A 22,581-nucleotide genomic window follows, 5' to 3' on the forward strand; every position below is an offset into this window, starting at 1 on the left:
AAAGAAACCGTTTATACATGTCATTAAACAGAAAAGCAAACCTCAAGCAATCAAGCCTTAAAAGTTGGCTTTCTTAATGTACCAGGATGTGTGCTATGAACATGTAAAGACTCGAGCATACAACAATACGTAAAAACAGAATAATAATATTGCGTGTCTAAAAATCTTCAGATAAAATGTTTCTGAAAGCATTGTTTTCTAGGAAATCAAGCCAAAAGGTACTTAATGACCCACATTAGCTCATGATAAGTCCTTCTGAATGGAACGGCCAGGCTGTGAGCAGGGGTTTGGCGCTGGGCTCTCTGGGAGTAGGTTCATGGGGGTGACAGAGACAGCGCCTAAACACCAGGACTGTGTGGCTGGCGAGCTTTGGCTGCTGATGCAAGGCCGGGCCACATGGATGGCCCCAATGTGGGCCTGAATCTTGCAGTGCCCCTCTGTGCACTTGGCCAGAGTTGGAAGGTTCCTGGATGCCCCTGTTTATGGCATCTGGACAGATGAAGGGCTAGTCACCTGCCAGGAAAGTGGCATGGTCGTAAGTCCTTTATGCTGGTTACTCCCAGTCCAGCCACTAGACCCTTGGCCTCACCATTTCTCACCAAGAGCAATGCTCTTCGGGAAAGGTAAAGGGAGGTGAGGACGTGGTTAGGAAGAAAATTATACCAGAGACTGGGTCAAAATACATGAATGGGTTTAACTTCATGATAAAGGTACAAAGAACGCTTGGATAAGCTGCCCTAAGACACCTAAAACTCAGGACATCAAAGTAACTTTCCCAATTATTTACCAGTTGGCACTTTAAGCCTTACTGTTAGCCAAGCTTATATGTAAACATGTTTATAAACATTTTGTACAAACTGCTCACCTATTTTAAAGACAAACTGATCAAATACTTACAAACTAGTAAACCTTATCTGCTCAGCCATTTCTCTTTTCAACAACACATCTGTCCATTTCACAGCGGCCAAAATTATTTTCAAAGCCATAGACAGGCTTTCCATTTAAGAGTACGAACCATCCATGCTATCATAGAGCTCTCTGGTTTTAGGACTCCAGATGCAGTTCAGAGACGGTCTGAAGCTTTAAGAAAGGACAATTAGACTAGTCTAACTCCTGACTCTCGGCTCTATTCCTTCTCCATGCTGCCTTTCTAAAGCACTTGATCTAGCAAAGCTCAAGGCATCCCTATGGATTAGTGAATCTAATTTCTATTTTTTTCAAGGTTTTATTTATTTATTTGAGAGAGAGAGAGTGAGCAAGAGAGAGACAGAGCACTAGCCAGGGGACGGAGGGAGAGAAGCAGGCTCCCTGGTGAGCAGGCAGCTGGCATGGGGCTCGATCCCAGGGTCCCCAGGATCATGACCCAAGCCGAAGGCAGATGCTTAACCAACTGAGCCTCTAGGCGCCCCCTGAATCTAATTTCTAAAGCTATGATGCTTGATTAGCATTTTATCTAGTCCAGACCTCTCCTTCGAGTTCTGGACTTCTATATCCAAGCAGCCAGCTTACACCCCTCCTGAGAGGCCTCACAGACACCTTCTGGTCAGTGCCTTCTTCACTCCCTGCCTACCCTCCCAACTGAGTCATCTTTCATCTTCCAGCCCTGGTTCTGGTGCCTGAAAACCCCATCCCTCTAGCAGCACAAAACAAACCCTGGGAGTCGGCCAACGATGCCTGTTACTTCCTCACCTCCCACACCCAGTGCGTCCCCAAGCCCTGATGACTTCACCTGCCAGATACCTCTCCGATCTGTCCTTTGCTCCTGGCTCTTCCACCAGCAGATTCCAAATCACCACCTTCCCCTTGGAACTCTGGAATGTACTCTAATGGGAATCACCTTCCATTGTGCAAAATGTTTATAAATATGCTTTCCCTCTTGGCCTCTTTCCAATCTACTGTCAGAAAAACACAAATCTGGTCATGTCTTTTCTTTATCTGAAACACTGAAGTGGCTTCTTATTGTCCTCAGAATAAAGAGCAGCCTGGAGCTCCTGCCTGATCTGACCCTGGCGATGCGCCCAGCCAGCTGACCCCCACTGTCCCCTGTAGGCACCCCATCCCTTCCCAGGGCCATGGTATATTTTCTGCTTTCTGCCTGGAGTTACTTCTTCTTACCCCCTCTGTTACTTCCTCACACAGAGAAGCCCTTCTTGAGTGACCCTGACAGGACCTCCTTGTCACACGCAAGGAGCGACCTCCTTGTCACACGCAAGCACACTCACCTTTCCCTCATAGACTTGTTGGCTTAACAACAGCAATGACATGTGTGTGCTTTGTGTGAGTGCCTGTGTCCTGTGCTTGATTCTAAAGCTCCCTGAGGAGAGGTGCTGCATGGACTCTGCTTGGGTCTTGCACAGGGTTGATGCAGTGTCCGCACACAAGCAACTGCGGACCAAGGGTGAAGGTGGAGAAAGGAGTTAGTGTTCTGATCACAGTGGTGAAGGCATATCTCACTCAGGATCATTCTCATGCCATAAGGTTGGTTTTCTGGGGACTCAGGGTATCCGTAGGAACATCCAGTCCCCCAGCAGATCTCCCCAGTATGACCTCAGGGCTTAAAAAGGAGGGGGAGGGAAGTATCCTTTTAATGTGATTTTTTTAAAGACAGTTACAGCAGGTTGGCATCCTTTTGCATCTGATTACCGGAATCAAAGTAATAATAAAGATTTTAACTGCTATAGCTTCAGTCTAAACTGAGAAAATGTCTAGATATTGAGAAAGCAGGAAGGCTCTTTCCCATAGCCTCCACTCCCATGAATAAAGAGAAAGATGAGAGTGAGTTAAAAGGTAGTGTGGTTTCGTGGTTATATGTGCACAGACTCTGGACCCTGGCTACCTACTGGCTGTGTGATCTTGGCTAAGTGTCTCGACCTCTCTGTGCCTCCGTGGCCTCATCTGTAAAATGAGGATAATAATAGCATACCTTCTAGTGCTGATGTGAGGATTAAATGAGTTAATGCATAGTAAGTGCTTTGAGCACAGTCTGATATTACTTACCGTGAGCAATACATACATGTTTGCCACTTTATTATTAGGTTTTTTTAAAGCTGCTTTATAGTATTCTAGCTAAAATTGATATATTTTGGTTAGAATGGGACTCAGCTAATGCTTAAAACTAAGATGTTAAAAATTAAAATATGCACTGGCTTGTTTTGTTGTACATGAAACTATTTTTAATGAAAAATATTCTGAATGCATAACCTTGTTGATTCAGATAAAACAAGTAAATGCTTGTTAGTAGATGGTTGTTGGCTTCTTAACAGAGTGTGACAAAAACATCCCTCCAATATGCATGAATAACCTGTTCAGAATCCAGTGAGTTCACAAGCATATGCCTCGTTTACCTTTGATATAAAAAGTAACAAAATCACATTCAGTGAACTGAGCTCGACAATAAAATTAATCGGGAAAAAAAGTCAACAAAACAAACTGCTGCATTTTAAAGCAGAGCATGTGTGCTCACATCTACACTTGAGTCGTGAAGAGTAGCTGTTGAAACGATGTCAAATAGAAAGGCTTAGTATAAGAAGTCAATTAAAATGTTTCCAACTAGACATACACCTATCCCTATGGCCAAGGAATTCTACTCTTAAATATATACCCAAGAAATATGAATGAAGACAGAAAGACATCTACAGGAATGCTCATGCAGCCTAGTTCATGATAGCCAAAAACTGTATAACTGGTTTTCCAGTTATATTCCAGCCAATAACCCAGTTGTCTACCAACAGAATGGATACACACATCGTTGTGTATTTATACTACTGAATACGACCCAGCAATGAGAATGGACTACCAACATATATAATAACATGGATATATCTCATAGATATGCCAAGTAAAAGAATCTGAATTTAAGGCTTATGCATGTGATTTTCTTTATATGAAGTTCAAGAATCATCAAACCTGATAAATGATGATAGAAGCCATAATAGTGGTTACCCCTGGGAAGGGAGTAACAGAGACTGGGAAGGAGTATTCTGAAATCTAAGGGGTGCTGACAATGTTCTACATCCTGATTTGGGTGGTGGGGAATATGGATGTAACATTCCTCAAGCTGAAAATGTGGGTATTTTATGCTCTTCATTGCATGTGTTTTACTTCTATTATTTAAAAAAAAAAATCTCCCCAACTAGTACCTTAAATCATGACTGACTGTACTTTGATTTAACAAAATTCACTGTCACTTCAGTACTTCAAGCATTTCTGGAGAACTGGAGGACTCCTCTCCCTACACACACACACAAACCAAGAGTAATGGACAGAACTGCAACACTCCCCTCACCACCCCGCCAATTCAAAGGTTGAAACCCTAATCCGTAATGTAATTGTATTTGGAGACAGGGTCTCTAAAGAGGTAATTAAGGTTAAATGAAGTGGGGCTCTAATCCAATATGACTGATGTTTTTGTGGGAACAGGAAGAGACATCAAAATGTGCCCTGACAAGAAAGGACTGTGTGAGGACACAGCCAGAAGGTGGACATCTGCAAGTCAAGGAGAGAGGTCTCAGAAGAAACCAAACCTTCTGACACCTGGGTCTTAGGCTTTCCAGCCTGCAGAACTGTGAGAAAATAAATTTCTGTTGGTTAAGCTCCTCAGCCTGTGGTATTTAGTTATGGCAGCCCCAGCTGACTAATCCACCGAGCAAAGAAGGCTTCAAGAGAAACTCCAGGAGCTTGGCACAGGCCCTCCGGAGTCTGTGGGAGCCAGGTGTCAGGGTCTGGCTCTCGCTAGGAGAAATATAAAGCTAGTCAGAGCTAGCAGGGCAAAGAGAAGGGATTGTGTTTAGAGCAAAAGGCACTTCTACCGCAAGAGGAACAGGGTGTGTGTTTCCTGTGGTCATAATGTGGTCTCCACAGAAGCAGCCGGCTTGAGCTGGAGGAGGTGAAGTTTAAAACTAGACACGATGAACGCCACTGCACACTTCCCAGAATGGCTAACGCTACTCAAATGGAACAATGCAGGTGCTGACGAGGCTGAGGAACAACTACAATTCCCATAAACAATCGCCGGGGGAAGGACTGGTACAACCACTGTGGAAAACTGATGACGTCTCTAAACTCAATCATGTACCTATCCTATGACTCGGCAACTCCACACCTACAGAAATGGGTGTATGCGTGCAGCGAAATAAACATACAAGAATGTTCATGGCGAAACCACCCAACTGCCCTTCAACAGAAGAATGGACATGTGAACTCAATATATTCACACAATTACTCATGAGCAACAAAAAGGAACAGAATGCAGATACATTTAGCAATACGGATAAATCTCTACTATTGAGGAAAGCAGTCAGACACAAGAGGCTACATACTGTATGATTTGTTCATATGAAGTCAAGGAAAAGTCAGGTTGCTTTACGGTGCTAGAGGTCAGAGTAGGCGTTATCTTGAGGTCCTGGTTGATGTTAACTGGAGGAGGAGCATGAGGGAGCATGGGGGTGGAGGTGGAGGGCAGGAGGGGCAGGAAATGTTCTGGGTCTTGACCAAGTTACCTGGGTTTTCAGATATGCGAAAATCCAACATACTACACTTGTAACCTGTTCTTCACTTATGTTCGAATTATATTGCAACTTTAAAAAAAAATTATGTAGGAGTTTAGAATTTTTATTATCACACAGGACTGTATCCTGTGATTAACAGACCGGATTTAACTTTTCACCACTTCAGAGTACTTGGGAAATCTATGAGACCTGCCCAAGATTTTCTTCTAATAAGGAAGAAAAGACAAGTTCGTTTGGTGCATAGGAAGGAGTCATGCAAGAAGAACTAGAGAGATGGTTGCTGTCTGCACAGTACTGAGCCTAGCCCACCAATAAACCTGTTATACACAGAGGACAGGTGCTTTAATTCAAGATTCCTTGAACAACAAGATGGTGTTTTGCCAAAGTTATTGCTTAGGTTTCTGTTTACTATCCAGTGATTGCTAAGATTAACTCTGATGTGGTAAGGGGAGCATGGTTCATGCTGACATCAGTTTACTGACCTGTGCCTAGGTTATTATCCAAAAATGCTGGGGAAGATGGACATCCCCAAGGTTAACCCAAAGATATCAACAAGAGCCACGGGCTCACGTTATCCAGCTAATGGTTATAACAGATTATAACTACTGCTTTTAGCTTATATAGCACTTTGCTAGATAATACTTGGATTGGCTAATTCCCAACGATGAGCCTATTTCCAAGAAGCTGCAGTACTGTAAATGTTTAAGTGTGGGCACGTGCACATGCGCTTGCTTCATTCAAAGATTCTACTTTAGCTTTTGCTTTGAGTGGCTTCTGGTGACAGGTAGCAGCTTGACCACATAAATTTTCATCCTTTCCCTCTCAGGACCCCACTTAAATGAGTACAGAGGCATAGATAAGGTATAAATCCACAAAGAGAATGGAAGCGAGAAGATCCATAGACAAGAGATTGCAACACATTTCTTTGGAGCTGACTGGACTGTAGAATCCTAACAAAAGATGGGGGTGGAGAAGGCTCTAGAAACAGGAGATTCACTGTAACAGACAGTTAGATCCCAGACTCTGCTTCATGCCACACACACATACTACCAGGAGCCAGCAGGTACTCTCCGGGAAAAAGACTGGCATTTGGAGATTCCCTCTTCTCAGTGTCTGCTCTAGGGAGCCCATCCTAAGACCTCTACAAACCCAACCAGCTAATACAGACCTCTGGCCAGCTTCAATGTCATAGCCTGCATATGAATGGACAATCAAGGATAACCAGACATTTGCTGGAAACCTCCAGCGTAGAAGGGAGCTGTCCACATAAGCCATGAGATGTAAACAGGCCCACTGTAATTGCTCAAGGGGAAGAAAGACAGAGGAGGGGGTGTCTGTGTCTAAGACAGGGAAAAATTACACCCAGAAAGAAGAAAAGGTAAGATCCACTGTGCAAATAACATAAGGAACAAAATCGTAATCCTCTGTCTTCATAAGCACAGTTTCTTGACTTCATCAAAGGGAGACTTATTCTATACAAGAAACTGCAGACAGATGGGCAATGACCTCCCCACCACCTTGTGGCTCTCTGGCAAGCCACCCAGCCCCCACTGCCACTCCCATCCCCCTCTGCCTCCATCCACTAAGGGTCATTTCGAAAACAGTCTTTGCACTGCCAGTAAGTACTATGTTGTGTCTCACCCAGGGCAGCTCAGACACAATACGGAACGAGATCCTGAGCCCCTCAGCCTTCATTCTTCCCCAAACAGGCTTCAAATACCTCACATGACTTAAATGTAATGTACACTTCCAACACCAGCTTAACATTCTGTCTTCGAGGCTAGAGAGCGTCTATTAAAGCAGGAGCAGTCTATGCCAGCCTGAAAGCACACTTTATAATGTATTTTACACCAGCCCTGGATCTTTTTTCCCAGGTTACAGAAAATTAATATATTTTGGCACACTAAAAAAGTGCTTATTCAAAAGCCGACCTAACTGTTCCTTTCCTTAACAAATTTTATTAAAGGGTCCACACTATTAATAATCTGGTTCCAATTTTCTAGACTATTCCTTTCTTCCTACCCCTCAAACACATACACATATATAATTTCTTCATGATAGAACACAGAGTAACATATTCATCATAGACTACCTGGGGGGAAAACACGCACATACACGTGCTACTATAATTCATTCCACCGTCCAGTTTCCATCCACCTCATTCTGAGAAGAAAAATTTAAATGTATGTATTTCCTAATTATTTCACTTTGGGGCCTATACTTCTCAAGAAATAAAATGGGAGCCACGTTCAAGGCTTTGCTGTTCAGAGATGTGCGTGATTCCTTGATACATGGTGGGGATGTGCAGATGAAAAAATACAGCACATTCTACCTGGTCCTCTTTGTTTATAGCCAAATGCACAGAGTTCTGGCTCCTGAGTTACGTTTTTGAGAGAGCACAGCAAAAAGGAGGGCAGCTGGCAGCTGGGGCAAGAGGCTCTGTAGCCTCCAGAGCTCCTAGAGTGATAGGAAGCCCCAGGGACTAACGCTAAATGTTTGGCCACTCTAGTTATTCTCCAATCAGCTCTTTTTATGCTGAAATGTTGATTTTTGTTTTGACTGCTTTTCCCTTCTCTCTTCCCCGACATTCTTTTCCTTTTATGGTTAATAGCGGGGGGGGGGGGGGGATGACAAATTTCAAAGCATGAAGTTTAAAAGCCCCTAAAATTTAATTACAAAAGTTGACTCAGTCATTCCCAAAAGTTTCCTAGAGAAGAGGTGGAATTTTTCTTAAAGATAGAAAAACAAGATACATAGAAAAGCAACAGATTTGCTCTTCCCCATTTATTCAACAAACATGTACTCAGCATATACTCTATATGTGTGCATATATATGCATGCTATCTATATGCTATTATCCTTCCCAGTGCTGGAGGAGGTGGGAAAAAAATGTAGGTGGGTGGATGTATATTTTGGAAGGGCAAGAGAGAGCTGGAATAAAGTGGGCCTGCTTTGCCATAGTTCAAAGTGAACTGTGGTTGCTTGCTAATGATGGAACAACGTGTTGTGAACATTTATGTCAGTGGTCAGCAAACTAGGTTCCATGGGACAACCCAGCCCACTGCCTGTTTTTGTACTGTCTGGGAGATGGGAGTGGTTTTTTTACATTTTTAGATGGTCAAAAAAAAAAAATCAAGAAAGGAATCAAAATTTTGTGACATGTGAAAGTGATATGAAATTCAAATTCCGGCAAAGACGAATAAAGTTTTATTGGCATAGAGCCACGTTTGTTGGTTTACATATTGTCTGTGGCTGCTTTTGCTCTACAACGGCAGAGCTGAGAAGCTCCGACAGAGACCTGTATGGCCCGCAGAAATTACTTACTGCCTGGCCCTATACTGAAAATGCTTGCCCACCTGTTGTTGAGAAGGGGGAGACATCACTTTTGCTCAAGGTCATCAAGAAGGAAGAGACGCATCTGCCCTACTTTTCTGTAGCCTTTTTTATCTCATTTGACCCTCCCAGCAGTCCTTCGTAGGAAGACATAGGAAAGGCAGGTTTCATCGTTCCCTCTTTTACAGTTGGGGAAACTGAGGCTTGGCCCAATCTAGAGACGTGTTCTATATTGGCGGTTAAGCAATGGCAGGACCATATTCCAACTGTCTGAGCCCTTCCATCTCATGTTGCTGAGCCTGGAGAAACCTCATTGCAAGAGCAACACATACACACACACACACACACACACACACACACACCATGTGGGACGAGGGCACCATAAAGAAGGGAGGCCAGCTGGTGAGTGTGGTTAGGGGGCTACTGCTGGGCCCCAGGACAAAGGAGACTGAGCAGGAATTATCTGGGCCCAGGAATCAGCAAACTAAGTTCCAGCCTACTGCCTAGGAGTTGGGAGTGATTTTATATTTTTAGATGGTTGGGGAAAAAAAAAAAAAAAGAAGAAAAAGAAAGGTATCAAAATTTTGTGACATGTAAAAGAGATACTGAAATTCAAATTTCAGTCTCCATAAATAAAGTTTTATCGGAATACAGCCATGCTCATTGGTTTACACATTTGTTGTAGGGGAAAGGCAGCCTCGGATGGTGTGTGTCCCTGAGCCCTAGGTGAGTGCCGCTGCCCTGCCCTGTAGTCACTGACAGAACCTCTGGGAGCCTCAGAGCCCTCTCTGCTGCGTAAATCCCCTCCTCACAAGGTTGTAGAGAGTAAATGAGATCATTACAAGAAGCAGATGAGTTAACTGTATCCTACTCAGCACAATGCCTGGCACTTTGCAGGTGTGATGTTACCTTATTATTTTCATTCCCTGGATGGGGAAGCCGTTGAGCATTTAAAACAATGATTGATATGTACTCATATTCAACAACTAGAGAGCCATAAAGGTTGCACTCATACCTGAGCATAAGATTAGGTTAGACTTTCATACTACGTAACACTATGGAAACATTCCATGCGTGGAACAAATTCTAGCTCCTTTAGGACAAGACTCCCTTAGGTATTAGCTCAGGGGAAAAAAAAATTCTTGTACTTTCAAGTTATTTGGAAGAGAATTGGGTGTAAAAACTATTTTCACATCAGGGAAGAAATATATTAGGTTGCAGTTGAGAATTAAGTAATTGATCTCCCGGGGCCCGGGGGCCGCAGTTTGGGAAAGAGGCAGGAAGGGAGAAGAGGGAGGAAAGAATTGTACGGAGAGATTAGGCAGGCCAGTGAGTAATCAGTCCAACAGTGAGGTCAGGGCCCAGTGGCTGGGCGTGGTCTGCACGGCCCAGGAAAACCACTGGATTTAAGAATGGATCCATTCATCTGACTCTGCTTTCCATTTCCCTCACTAATAATTTCTTCTTTCGGAAATAAAATATTTACTGAACAATAAAGGTTCCCTTTAGGACTACTGTGACATTATACACACACACCACCCAATGTCCAAATTTGCTAATGATTTTGAAACACATTAAAAAACCCCCAAACTTCCAACATAAAATTATTTCACAATGTAAGAAAATGGAACAGTCCCGTTGATGGATACAACAGAACAGTGTTTTTTGAACTGCATGTCAGAGCCCACTAGCACTGAAAGTTTAATGGGCTGCCAACCATACGGAATAGAACAGAACAAAACAGAAAATATCTGGGTGTATTACACGTAATAAAGGACAAGTATTGTTGAGTGAAACTTCTGTTCCAGTGATATGCTGGTGTGTGCCCACACATGTGTGTGTTTATAATCACTCATGTATATTGCTGGATTATGGTGTACTAAATTGTATTTCTCACTAGGGATCACGGTCCAAAAAATTTTAAAGCCACCAAACCAGAGTGTGATCCACTTTCAGAAAGTCGGGTATAAGAATCCTAATTCACTGAATAGCCACATTAAGGGCTTTATTCCTCCTGTTGAGTGGGATTTCTTTCAGTGACAAACTCTTCCTTCCGCATTTAAAACATGCTACAATTTACAGGGAAAAAATATATGCATAATTTATCAAGTACACCTCATCTTTAAAATAAAGTATACCTGTTCATGAATACAGAACTGATCTCAGGATACAGAATTTATCAGAAATCAGAAACGTAAATGATTGCATTGTTCAGCATGATAACGAAGCAACACCTTTATAAAATAAACGACTACAAAATTTTTCACATTAGTTAACTCACCCTGGAGCGGGGGAGGGGGAGCTGGAGAGGAAATTTAGTGGATGGAGATGGTTTTACCACCACCCAAAATTAGATTTTGGAAAAGAAAAGTTGCCTTATGTTTGACTCCATAGAAAGCTCCCGCCTTCTGAGGCGTTCTCTCAATTCCTTTCTTGTGAGCGCCCCAAAGCAAAGAGCCCATTATCTCCAAGATAAGAGGAGCTGAAATCAAGCAATTCATTAATGCTGGATGGGATGGCAACGGATTTTAAAGGGAGAGGCCATGTCAAAAACATTTTTTCCCCATAAGCCTGAAGATTTCATGAAAAGGAAGTGTAGGTTTCAGAGGTTACTTGAGAACTATATGGGGGAGATAGCCTGAAATTACTGCCATTGATACTGGATAGGGATGCTTTTGGAGGTCACGTGATTGAAAAAGGATGGAGGGATGGAGGCATGCATGCGTGCACAAAGGAGGCCAAGAATTTAATACCAATTTAAATAAACATTCCTTCACAGTTGGGGTGCCTGGCTGGCTCAGTCAGTTGAGCTCGGCTCAGGTCATGAGTCCAGGGTCCTGGGATCAAGCCCCACGTTGGGCTCCCTGCTCAATGGGGAGCCTTCTTCTCCCTCTTCCCCCTTCTAGTGCTCTCTCTTGCTCTCTCTTTCATGAATAAATAAAATCTTAAAAAAAAAACCCATCTCATTGGAACACTGGGGACCATCTTATAATCATGGGTACCTCATACCTGGGCATATACAGTAATCTGCATCCCAGGTAACTGAGGCTCGTCATAGCTGACTCAGGAGTGAACTACACTGCAGGCAGCTATTGCAAGACATTAAAATCCCTCAATTAAACCACCAATAACTGCTATCAAAGCGATTCTTATCTGTTAAAAAATTCTTAATGCTATCTCTGTTCCACGTGGAATAGAGGATGTGATGCCCTGTCTTGCGTCCCCTCAGCCCACTTTGGAGTTCCCCCAAAGCTCTGATGGACACTTCCCATGCACACTGACAGATTCCCACCTCCAGCCCACTCTGCCTTCTGCTTATCCACCCAACAGCTTTCTCTGGTCCCTTGGAGCTTGCTCAGGCTATCAGCAGTAGCTCTAAAGTGCTGGGATTTAGTGCCTCTAGTATTAAATGATGGATAAACATCCCAGTTTCCCCACCACTTGGTGGACAACCATGAAGTGCATTTGGCACTGTGCTAGCAGAACCAAGCCTCCACTGGTAATGTGCTCATCAGCCCACCTCTTACTGGCTTGCTCTCCTTCCCATCTCATTTTCTCCACTCTCACTCATGCTTCTTGGGATCACCTTCCCCCAAAAACCATGTGCACCCAAGTCCTTGTCTCAGGCCCTGCATGCATAAACTTCTTCTGCACCATTGGTGATTTTGTGTCCTCTTTGACAAGCAGCTGTCTGCAAAAGTCAAGGTGAAAGAGCTTTACCCTCATCCTTTACCTTACATCTTTGGCAATGTCTCGTCCATGCCTTTCCATAAGTACTTGATGATCCCTTACGGATGCACAAGAGTTTTTCTGTGGGCTGTAGGGCTATGCCCAGGTGAACAAAACATATTCAAGCCTCAAGGACTGTAGACTTGAGAATGGGACATGAAACATGTAGACTTGAGGAAAGAAAGAAACCCTGTAACTAAAGACAATTCAGACCGCGGAAGAACCATGTGGCAGTTACAGGAGAGGGACAGCTTCCAGATGACTAGAATTTCATTACGACCCCGAGAGAGCCAAGTTTCCAAGTTTTCTAATGTAAATGTTTGCTTGAGGACATCCACCTTCTTACAAACTAAGCAGTGATTCACACACAGGTCAGCCTGAACATGGTACCTGGTGATACGACCTTATGGGCAACTGATTAAATATTGAAAGGCAAAGCATCGCATTGTCCTTATGTGTCCTTCAGGGATCCCCAAGTGACCGCTCCACCCATCAGGAACGATAGGACATGGCCTGGTGAAGCAAGGAGACGCCTGAGGCCTTTCTGCTGTTCCTTGATCATGCCAAGCACATTCCTACCTCAGGCCTTTAGCTCTTGATATTCTCTCTGCTTACAAGGCCCTTCCCCTAAATATCTGTGTGGCTCATTCCTTCACCTCATTAAGCTCTCTCTGCTCAAGGCCTTCCCCGAACACCCTATATAAAATAATAGCACCCTCTACCTTGCCACGCTCTATTGTCTTCCCTGCTTTATACACAGCACTTACCGCCTCCTGACATATTATATATTTGCTTATTTATTTTTTAATCTCCTCCTGCTAAAGGTCAGTGAAAAGTAGGGACTTTTCCCCTTTGCTGTATCCCTTGCACCTAAAATATTCTCTGGTCTAGAGGAGGCGCTCAGTGAATGCTTGTTGAAGGAATGAATAAATGATTTCATCGTGAGAACCTCAAAATCATCACTCACCACGGTTGAAGTGCTATAAATTCGTCTGGAATCATGACAGCCCCATAGATCAAGGATCGAAAGGATACACGATTATTTTGTGAAAAAAAGTTTAGTAAAAAATAATTTTTTTTGTAAAGCTTTGACATATGTAGCAGGTATGAAAAAATAAAATTATTTTAATTCTATCATAAACTTGTATAGGCCATGGAATGCTCATGGTGTAAATAAGAAAGAAATCCCAGTATTTTAGATCTTGGATACTATGCCTAACTTACTAAAAAAATTAATTTATTCATGTATTCATGTGACAAATATTTATTGAGTGCGTATGATGAGTATGGTGTTCAGTGAGGTGCTATATTTGATTTTTCTTTTGAAAAATTGACTTCACACTTCCCTGTAAAGCCATATCCTGCTGTTATAAAGATCATCTTTTTGAAAACACTTATGTTTTTTTCCATTCTTTTACTATATGCTTTATTGATTTAAGTCAGCAATCCCTCCAAGAGAATAGTCAGAGGAAATACTTCAGGTGGAGATTTTTATTCAGCTAATTTTAAAGGTAAACATTTCTTCTCCTTTCATTGAGTTTAAGGGAAAGAGGATCCACTGTATTCAACAACATTATATGCTCACTATTACGAAAATTATATAAGTAGTTGTCAAACTCTGCTTATATAGGGCTAATTGGTTCCACTATAAATTCAATGTCTCCAAATGCAGCAGGCCTTCATAGTTGGGTGGTAACCTTTTATTCGCCCCTAACTGACCCACTGCTACATTTCCACAGGGCATACTCCAAGTCTTCATCATTCCACTCATGGTCTCAACCTGCCCACCTGTTCTTTGACTTTATTTAGAAGACGATGGTCAAATTATTCTGTTTCCACCTCAAAACTCCTATGCCTTTGTCTCAAGAATCCTTCCTCTGTCTTCATCCAGTATCCTCCCCTCTTCTTGAAGATTCCATTCTGTCCATTTAGACTCTCTCTTACATTTTCAATCTCTCTTCTTTTCTATGGATTCTTCTCCGGTGATAAAGTAGGCTCAAGTCTTCCTACACTAAAACCATTACTTTCTCTATAGTATGCCACCAAATTCTTTCCTCCTTTGCCACCCAATTTATTTAAAAGGAAGTGTGTCTTCACTGCCTTCCATATGCATCACTCTTGACTCTAACCCCTAACAGCCTGGCTGCCACTTCCACTTCCCTCAAAGATAATTAAGGAAAGCCAGGAATCAAATCCAATGGCTTTTCCTTTGTTGTACCCTCAGCCCTACGGAATGTGCCAAATGAATGATGTATGAATGGTGGTGGCTCCCTCACTTTTCCCAGCTTCCATGACACCACAAGACTTCCACCATTTTGCTCCAGCTGCCCCTTGTTTAATGCTGTTCTTATCTTCTTCTTTCTCTTTTTCCCTCCAACATATAGACATGCCCTGAGGATCCTTACCCTTACGCTTACCTTATGCTTTGCTTCGCTCCGTTTTCTTCATTAGCCATTCCTGAGACCTCAAAATCACTCCTAAGTAGATGACTCACAAATCTCTCTTCGTAGCTCTGACTTCTCTCTGGAAAACCTACACCTGTATTCTAGTCTCTTCACTTGGACGAATCTATCATGCCTACAATGAAACCTCTTTTTTTCTCCTCTTCCTCATCCTCCTCTGAACCTCCTCTCTGACAATGACCTAATTACTGTCTCGGCTGAGCCTGACAATGACTTTTGACTTCCTTGCTATGCCATTCAGAATACTCCTGTACCCTGTCCGAGTCTGTCTCTTCCTCTTCATTCCCACTGTCTCATTTCCTCTTACCCCTAATTTGATGATAGACTCTATCTGGTCTCCCACTATAACCAGTCTTTTCTCATTGCATTATGTCCAACACAATGCTACAAGGTTATTGCATAGTTCCGACCCTGTCAACCCTCTTCCTCAGAAACCTCCCATGGCTCCCTGGTGTTTACCGAATGAAATCTGTATACAAGCTGCCCCATAATCTTGGACAAACCTCTCTTTCTCACCTTACCTCTCATTACATCCCTTGGCATTCCCTGTGCCTCAGCCAAAGCGCTTCATTCTTTGGGCAAGCACACACCTTCCCATCACCAAGTCTCTGCTACTCATTCCTCTTCAAGTATGCCTTTCCTTCCCTGACAGCCCAAACACCACCCATATAAATCCCAGCTCAAATGCTACCTCTTCCGTGTAACCTTCCCCAACTCTTTCACTGGAAGTCATCGTTCTATCTTATCAACACCCACAGCACTGAAGGAATATAGCTTTTCGGCAATGTAGCCATTTTGCACCATTTTTATAGTCAGTTACAGGTACACCCTGTCTCTCCTTCCAGGCCATGAACTTCCTCTGGGCAGGATCTAAGTCTTCTTCTTCACATCTCTGGCTCTCTCAATATCCCAAACTCTATCCAAAGGTACACAGAGTCTGCGAGGTAGTAGGCAATTAAATATTTGTGAATTACTGACTATAACCCAAAGGGTTAACTTTGGCTTCTAGTCCTTGAAATTCTCTCAATTTTAGCAACAATTACTTTTTCTTTGTAGGATACAAGTCTCATCTCCCCACGGTACCATAGTTTATTCCTTTCAGCTCCACAGGCCAATTTTCAAATGTCTTTTACTTCCAAGTTTTCTGAAAAACTAACTTAAGAGACCCAATAATGGAAAAGAAAAGCATTAATGGCACTTTAAGTGAAGAAAATGCATCCACACAAAAGTTACCACTGTTTACCAGACTGAATTACAGGAGTTAAGCTGTTTTATTAAACTTACTAGTCCAATCTTTGGAAAAGCCAGGCACTGTATTTTTTAAATCATCACATTTACATTAGAAAGGAAATCACTAATTCCTGAGTCATCAACTGTGTTGTTGTGTAATTATTCTTCTTCTAAACAGTGTATTTACCTTGACAATTTCTTATATCCTTAAACTTTCCTGTAAGACATTTACATCTCTGGATTTTACTTGCAAACGTACAACAACTTAAAAAAAAAAAAAAGAACCTCTTCGAATGTCTTTTAAATTCCATAAGTACTTTTCTGAGAAAGACATTGGCAGAACTAATAGGGAGTGAAGAACTAAGATTCAAAATTTTTTATAAATCTATCCTTAAATCTTGGAGGAGATCCAACAACCTCACATTAAAATTTTAGAAGGCTTGACTGAAGGACATGGGGAAATTTAATGTTCACAGTTTCAAGAGCACCTGGTCTATGTAGCATCATTAATTAAGATAAACAGGAAGAAAAAAACATATGTGCATAGCACTGGTTTTATTATTTTCAATGTAACAGCAGTATCATGCAACCTTTGGCAAAACAAGACAAAATTTTTTTAAAAAGAAAAAGAGAAAGAACCCTCTGAGGCCAGCATGGTATATATTACTTATATAGCCATGACTGTTACAGGCTTTTCAAAGAGGATCAAGGTTAGCTAGTTTGGATTCTGACAGCAATGCAGCAGAATTTAAGGTGTTGTGATTTAAATATGTTCTAAGCAGGCTGATCTAGTCACACAACATTTTAATCAAGAAGTATCCAGATATTAAGTGTAGAGGTGGATTAATTCCTACAAATACCGCAGGAGAAATACAGGCACTGGGGAGTCAAACTGCAGTGGACACACACATGAATATGCTATCCCCCTATCTCTACCCAACCCCACATAAGCCTATCTTTATCACGCAGAGACAATTAAACAGCTATAGACCCTGGATGCAATTCTGTGTCTTGGCTCTCACTGGCTGACTTATTGCCAGCCTGACATTTTTCAAATTCTCTATTAGCAGGCTACATTGGCTAGGAAAGCAGACTTCACCAACCCAGGACCCCATCACCATGGGTCTTAGGAGATTTCAGTTCGTGAATGATACATGGTACCACCTAGCCATTGTGAGAGCTGGAAGAGTGGGCGATACCAGCCGTAGAAATAAAGTAACCCTTTTCCGTAGGAAAAGGCCCTGCCTGTGTGACGCTGACCAACAGTACAAAACATTCCTCAGTCGATCTTTTTCTTCTTTTTAAATACTCCCCTTGACCCCATCTTTCTATACACATCTCCAGAGTTCATTCTACATGAACCAACATAAAGATCAGCCATTCTTCAGTCCTAAGGTTTCCAGTGTTGGAATGTGGAAGGAGAAGGTCTAGTTGACATTCAAAGTTGTGGGGATGGAGAGACGAATGTGGCCATTAAAGACCCTTCTCCTTCAGGTCAGATAAGAGATAAACAATAGAAACTGCAGAGTCAGGGCATCTAAGACCCTTACGGAACAGAGGCGGAGGAGAGAAGTGTCACAGGATAGAGAGCCCCCTTCAAATCCAGGGAGGCTAGCAAGCCAAGAAGGGGTAACCATGTTCCTATTTCCCTGCCATGTGCCCAAAGCCACATGCACACTTCCACATCCCCATGTCAAGAAGCCAGAGAAAGGGGAAGTGAGAATCCCATCCTCACGCAAGAGCAGAGCACAGACTGTACTCAGAGTTGCAGGGTCAAAACAGCAAACACTGTCCCATAGTCAGCGGGTGGCAGCAAGTCAGGGCACTCACACATCTCTGGGTTTGGAGCTCAGTTAGGGGAGCGTGGAGGCAATCACACGAGTACACACACATACACACACTCACACACATGGGATTTTACAAATCCGCACCTACCCCACCGCCTCTCTCCACACACACCAAGTGCATCCTGCCCACCTCATCGTTGCCATCACCACACTCTCTCCGGGAGAGTCAGCCAAAGGATGAGAGATCCTAGCGGGGATTCCTGGAAATGTCATTCTCCAGCACCTTCGGTCCGCCACCCCCATCCCCTTGGCTGTATCTTTTACACACACACACACACACACACACACACACACACACACACACACCTTCCATGACTGTCATCAGGCACGCCCGCTGCCTCCAAAGCCCCACGTCTCAGCGCACCGGACACCAGCGTCCCTGCCTTCAGCGCCCCCTTCCCCCGCCCCGTTAGCTAGATGGCTAAAGGCATTGCCCCCTGGATGTCGCCGGCTGTCCCCGCTCATCCTCACTATTGTTCCATGCAGCCCCTCTCGCGCTCGGGGGCACCACCCTGGCAAGGACCGGGGCTCTGTCGGGGGCAGCACCAGCGCCGGCCACCCCCCCCTCACCCACCCGTCCCTGGCTGTGGTACCTTGCCTGACAGCTGGGTCCGCGGGCCCGCGGGAGCAAGCGGCGCTAATGACAGCGCTGGTGCCAAACCTGGGAATAAAGCTCCGCTCCAGCCGCTCCTACCTCCAGCGCCACCATCTTCTCCCGCCGCCGCCGCCACCGCCGCCGCCGGGACCGCAGCCGCCCTCGCCCAGCTCCGGCTAGGGCTCGGCAGCTGCCGCTCGGGCCCCTCAGGTCCGCGGCCCCACCCCCTTCTGCCCGCCCGCCCCTGGTGACGCGCGCCGGGGCCGAGCCGGGCCGGCCTGCGCGGGAGGGCCCCCGGGGGAGCGCGCGCGCACACGCCGGCGCTAGTAGCGCCCCTGCCTCCCACGCCCACCCGCGCGCACGCGCACCGCGCGAGCCCGAGGCAGCGGGGCGGCGTCCCCCGGCTGCCGCCCGCCCCAGAGCGCCGGCTGTGGCGTGGGTGGGCGTGCGCAGCGCGGTTGCCTCCCGCGGTCCGTAGCGCCCCGGCCGAGCTGGCGAGCCCCGCGGTGCGCGGGCCGGGCGCACGGAGCTGGAGGTGCGGCTGCAACGCGGAGGGGCCTGACGGGGACCTCCACCCTCCTAGGCGGGAGCTTCAGGGGGTCCCGGTTTCCTTAAGCAGCAGCTGTGGCCAACCTCTGCGCGCAGGACCGGGCCACGGCGCAGGACCGCGAAGCCGGGCAGCCGCGTCGGCACCTGCGGTGTGTTGTCTTTCCTTAGTTACTCCTGAGCTTTCCCGCTTCACAGCCCCGGAAATACCGGCTGCACTTCTCAGCCCGGCGGCCGCACAGCCCCCCTCAGAAAAGCAGCTTCACGGTGGCTCCGGGGTGCGCTGCAGTCCCGCGTTTACGCCGCTAGAGGGAGAGCCTCTCGGGTTTGGGCCCGAGCGAAACCGGCCGCGTTTGCAGTCCTCGAGGGAAATTGCCCGGTCCTGAGCGCGAGGCAAAAAGCCTCCGGCTTATGATGCTGGGAAATGCCCGGCTGGGTTTTCTGCCCGCTTCTCGATTCTGGTTGGTCAGCACTTGAAGTGTATTTGAGGCTGGCTTAGGACATCAGCCCCAGTTGTGGCTGGGAGGGAGAGGACCTTTGCAGCACGGAGCAGGTGGCAGGTGCTGTGCGTTAATGAAAAGCAGTGGGCAGGACAGGCCTCTGGAGACCTGGGTCCTGGCGCCAGCCTCACCTGTAATTGGGGGTGTAATATGAACCAAGCCATTCCCCACTCTTCGGGACAGATTTTAATAAGTTATATTTGCACAAAGCCTTATGGTTTGCAAAGCCTTCTTCATCCACATTCTCATCTAGTAAAACGGAGATGAGCCTTGGTTATCCAGATCCCTTGGGAAATGGATCTTTTACCACCCCGTGTTTCTGTATTATTTTAAGTACAATGCCTTGAGAAAAATCGGGGGGCGTAGGCTGAAGTATTCCTGGAATCTTGTATTTTAGCTTTAAAATTCATATGAATTTTGCATTCTACTCCATAATGAATCTTTAATTTTTGCTTTAATAAAGAGAATAATAGCTTCTCCCTTGTCAGAAACATCTTGTAGTGAACTTGAAATATTTACCAGGAAGATGTATCATGCTTGTGCTGTGACATTACATACTCTTCTTTTTTTTTCTTTTCAGTAAATATTTATTCCGCATGTATTCCAGACATGGTCTTTGTTCTTCCGGAGCTCACCGTACCCTCGAGGAAACAGGTATCGAACAATCAGACTCATGATTAAATGCAACTATGATCAGTTCTCAAATGTAAAGGTGCTAAGGGTTCACAAGGAAACCTAATCTAAGAAAATGAGCTTTCAGGTTGCCCAGGAGAGGCAGCGGTGAGACACTTCAGGTAGAGAGAAGAAAGTGTGCAGAAGCAGCCTACGCAGGTGGGGTTGAAGCGGAGGGGATGTGAGACCAGTTGGAGAGGCAGGCAGCAGAAGCCAGAACGTTCAGGACCTTGTGGGCCATTTTAAATAAGGATTTTATCTTATGAGCCTTGGCAGGTCACTGAAAGGCTGTAAGGGTTGGGAGTGGGTGATGGTGATCTCTTTTCATTTCCTCAAAGATTGGTGAGGTAACCGTGTAACCATGTGAACAGCTGATTGATGGAAGGTCAGGGTCCTGGCTTGACCTCTTGACACATCCCTGCCTAAGCTACTTGGTGAGTGTGTAGGGTTTTCAGTTTCTACACCACCCTGCTTTCCTATGTCCCAGTTTTGGGGGGCTTTCAAAGTGCCTCTCTGTAATAGTCCCTAGCTTGTTAATTTTTAATCTGCTGTGGTTTTAGGAAGGAAGTTAATTATCCTTGTTAGAATTTCCCACCAAGTAAGGAGTTACAGGTTCTGAGGGAGAAGTTCTTTCCTCTGCATAGACTTGTTGCCATTTGGTTTCTTATGTCAGAGATCGTTCTGCTTATTTTCTCCTTTTGCATTGTGTTTCCAGGGAGGCGAAGTTCCTTGATGCCTGAGTGAGAGATACATTATTGCTAATAATACCATCCCCTCAAATCCTGCATTACAGGATTTTTGTGCAAATGAAAGAAAGTGTATAAATTACTTTGCAAAGCATTACGTGCCATATGAATGGAAGTAATAATTGTTATAATGGCTGCTTAGAGACCTTCAAAACTAATTAGTTACCAGATTTTAGTATTTGGAAAACACTCCTTCCTCCTCCCCCCACCCTCCCACAAAAGACACAAATATACCTATCCCTTATGGACAGTGCGCATCGTCGTCCTAAGTTCTCATGTTACCCTTTTGTGCCTTGTCTGGCAGGAAACTGAAAGCCAAATTTGCAGGTTATTGTAGGAAATGAGTGGCTCCACAGGGCATTCATATCTATGTCTTAGCTCTTCCTTTGGTCTTGTACTTCTATCTGTAGTTTTCCTGTGCCTGCTTTATTGGTATTTTCCTAATTTATTATAGGTATTCTTATAAGCCACTTCAAATATATGTCTCCACCTACTTTTAACAAGGGTATTCAGTGTTTCAGAAGGCAGTATATAAAACAATGGCAACCGGCCAGCCATTGTAGCAGGTAAGTACTGTAGACACTGTGCCAAGTGACTGGCTTCAGATTGAAGCCTTGACCAGCATTGCATGTGGATCAGAAATCTCTGTGCATACCAGTTTAGAGCCTTGTATTATAGGCCAACTCATTTGGCCGCCCCCCCCCCCCCCCACTGGCTCATAGGTAATTTCCTTTGGTGTGATTTCTGAGTTCCCAAACTCCATCAGCCTACCCTGTACCAGGCACTGTTTGTCACTTGGTAAGAGGGCAGGGATCCATGAACTTTTATTCATTAGGTTTTTTTTTTTTCTTTTTTGTCAGCAAAGACCTGAAGATTCCAGGATTTGCTAAATTCATTCACACCTCACAAGAGTGCGACCATGTCTTTCAGCCTCTGGACAGCCAGAACTAGACATGTCTCTTCTGGTAGAAGTAGATTAAAGTTCCTTAGTGATTACCTTCTTTCTCTCTCAGTCCTCAAGTTTAAGTCTTTTTTTTTTTTTAAGATTTTTTAAAAATCTTTTTTAAAGATTTTATTTATTTGAGAGAGAGCAAGAGAGCAGAAGAACACAGCTGGGGGAGGGGAGTGGGGGGGCAGAGCAAGAGGGAGAAGCAGACTGTCCTCTGAGCAGGGAGCCTGACATGGGGCTCCATCCCAGGACCGTGAGATCGAGACCTGAGCTGAGGGCAGATACTTCACCCACTGAGCCACCCAGGTGTCCCCTCGAGCTTAGGTCTTAGGCGCTGAGGGTATATGTAGAACAAACACTCATCAACCTTCAGGTAAAGGGTTTTTCCTTGAAGATTTTAAGATTTTATTTATTTATTTATTTGATAGAGAGAGCATGGGGAGAGGCAGAGAGAGAGAGAGAGAA

General features: G+C 44.6%; 1 protein-coding gene across 4 annotated transcripts in view; it reads right to left on the reverse strand.

Annotated features, from left to right (window-relative positions):
* The window catches only part of APBA1 (amyloid beta precursor protein binding family A member 1), a 195,669-nt gene extending 176,778 nt beyond the window's left edge, over positions 1–18,891 (reverse strand). For 2 of the 4 annotated variants that reach the window (XM_026519341.4, XM_057305580.1), the window contains exon 1: positions 18,702–18,887. The gene's annotated coding sequence lies outside the window, so the exon portion shown is untranslated. Of the gene's footprint in view, positions 1–18,701 lie in introns of all 4 variants that reach the window. The other 2 variants (XM_057305579.1, XM_057305578.1) reach the window with 2 other exon arrangements.
* Positions 18,892–22,581: the final 3,690 nt, after the last annotated feature.

This window comes from Ursus arctos, unplaced genomic scaffold (assembly GCF_023065955.2).
Source record: "Ursus arctos isolate Adak ecotype North America unplaced genomic scaffold, UrsArc2.0 scaffold_33, whole genome shotgun sequence".
Classification (NCBI taxonomy): Eukaryota; Metazoa; Chordata; class Mammalia; order Carnivora; family Ursidae; genus Ursus; species Ursus arctos.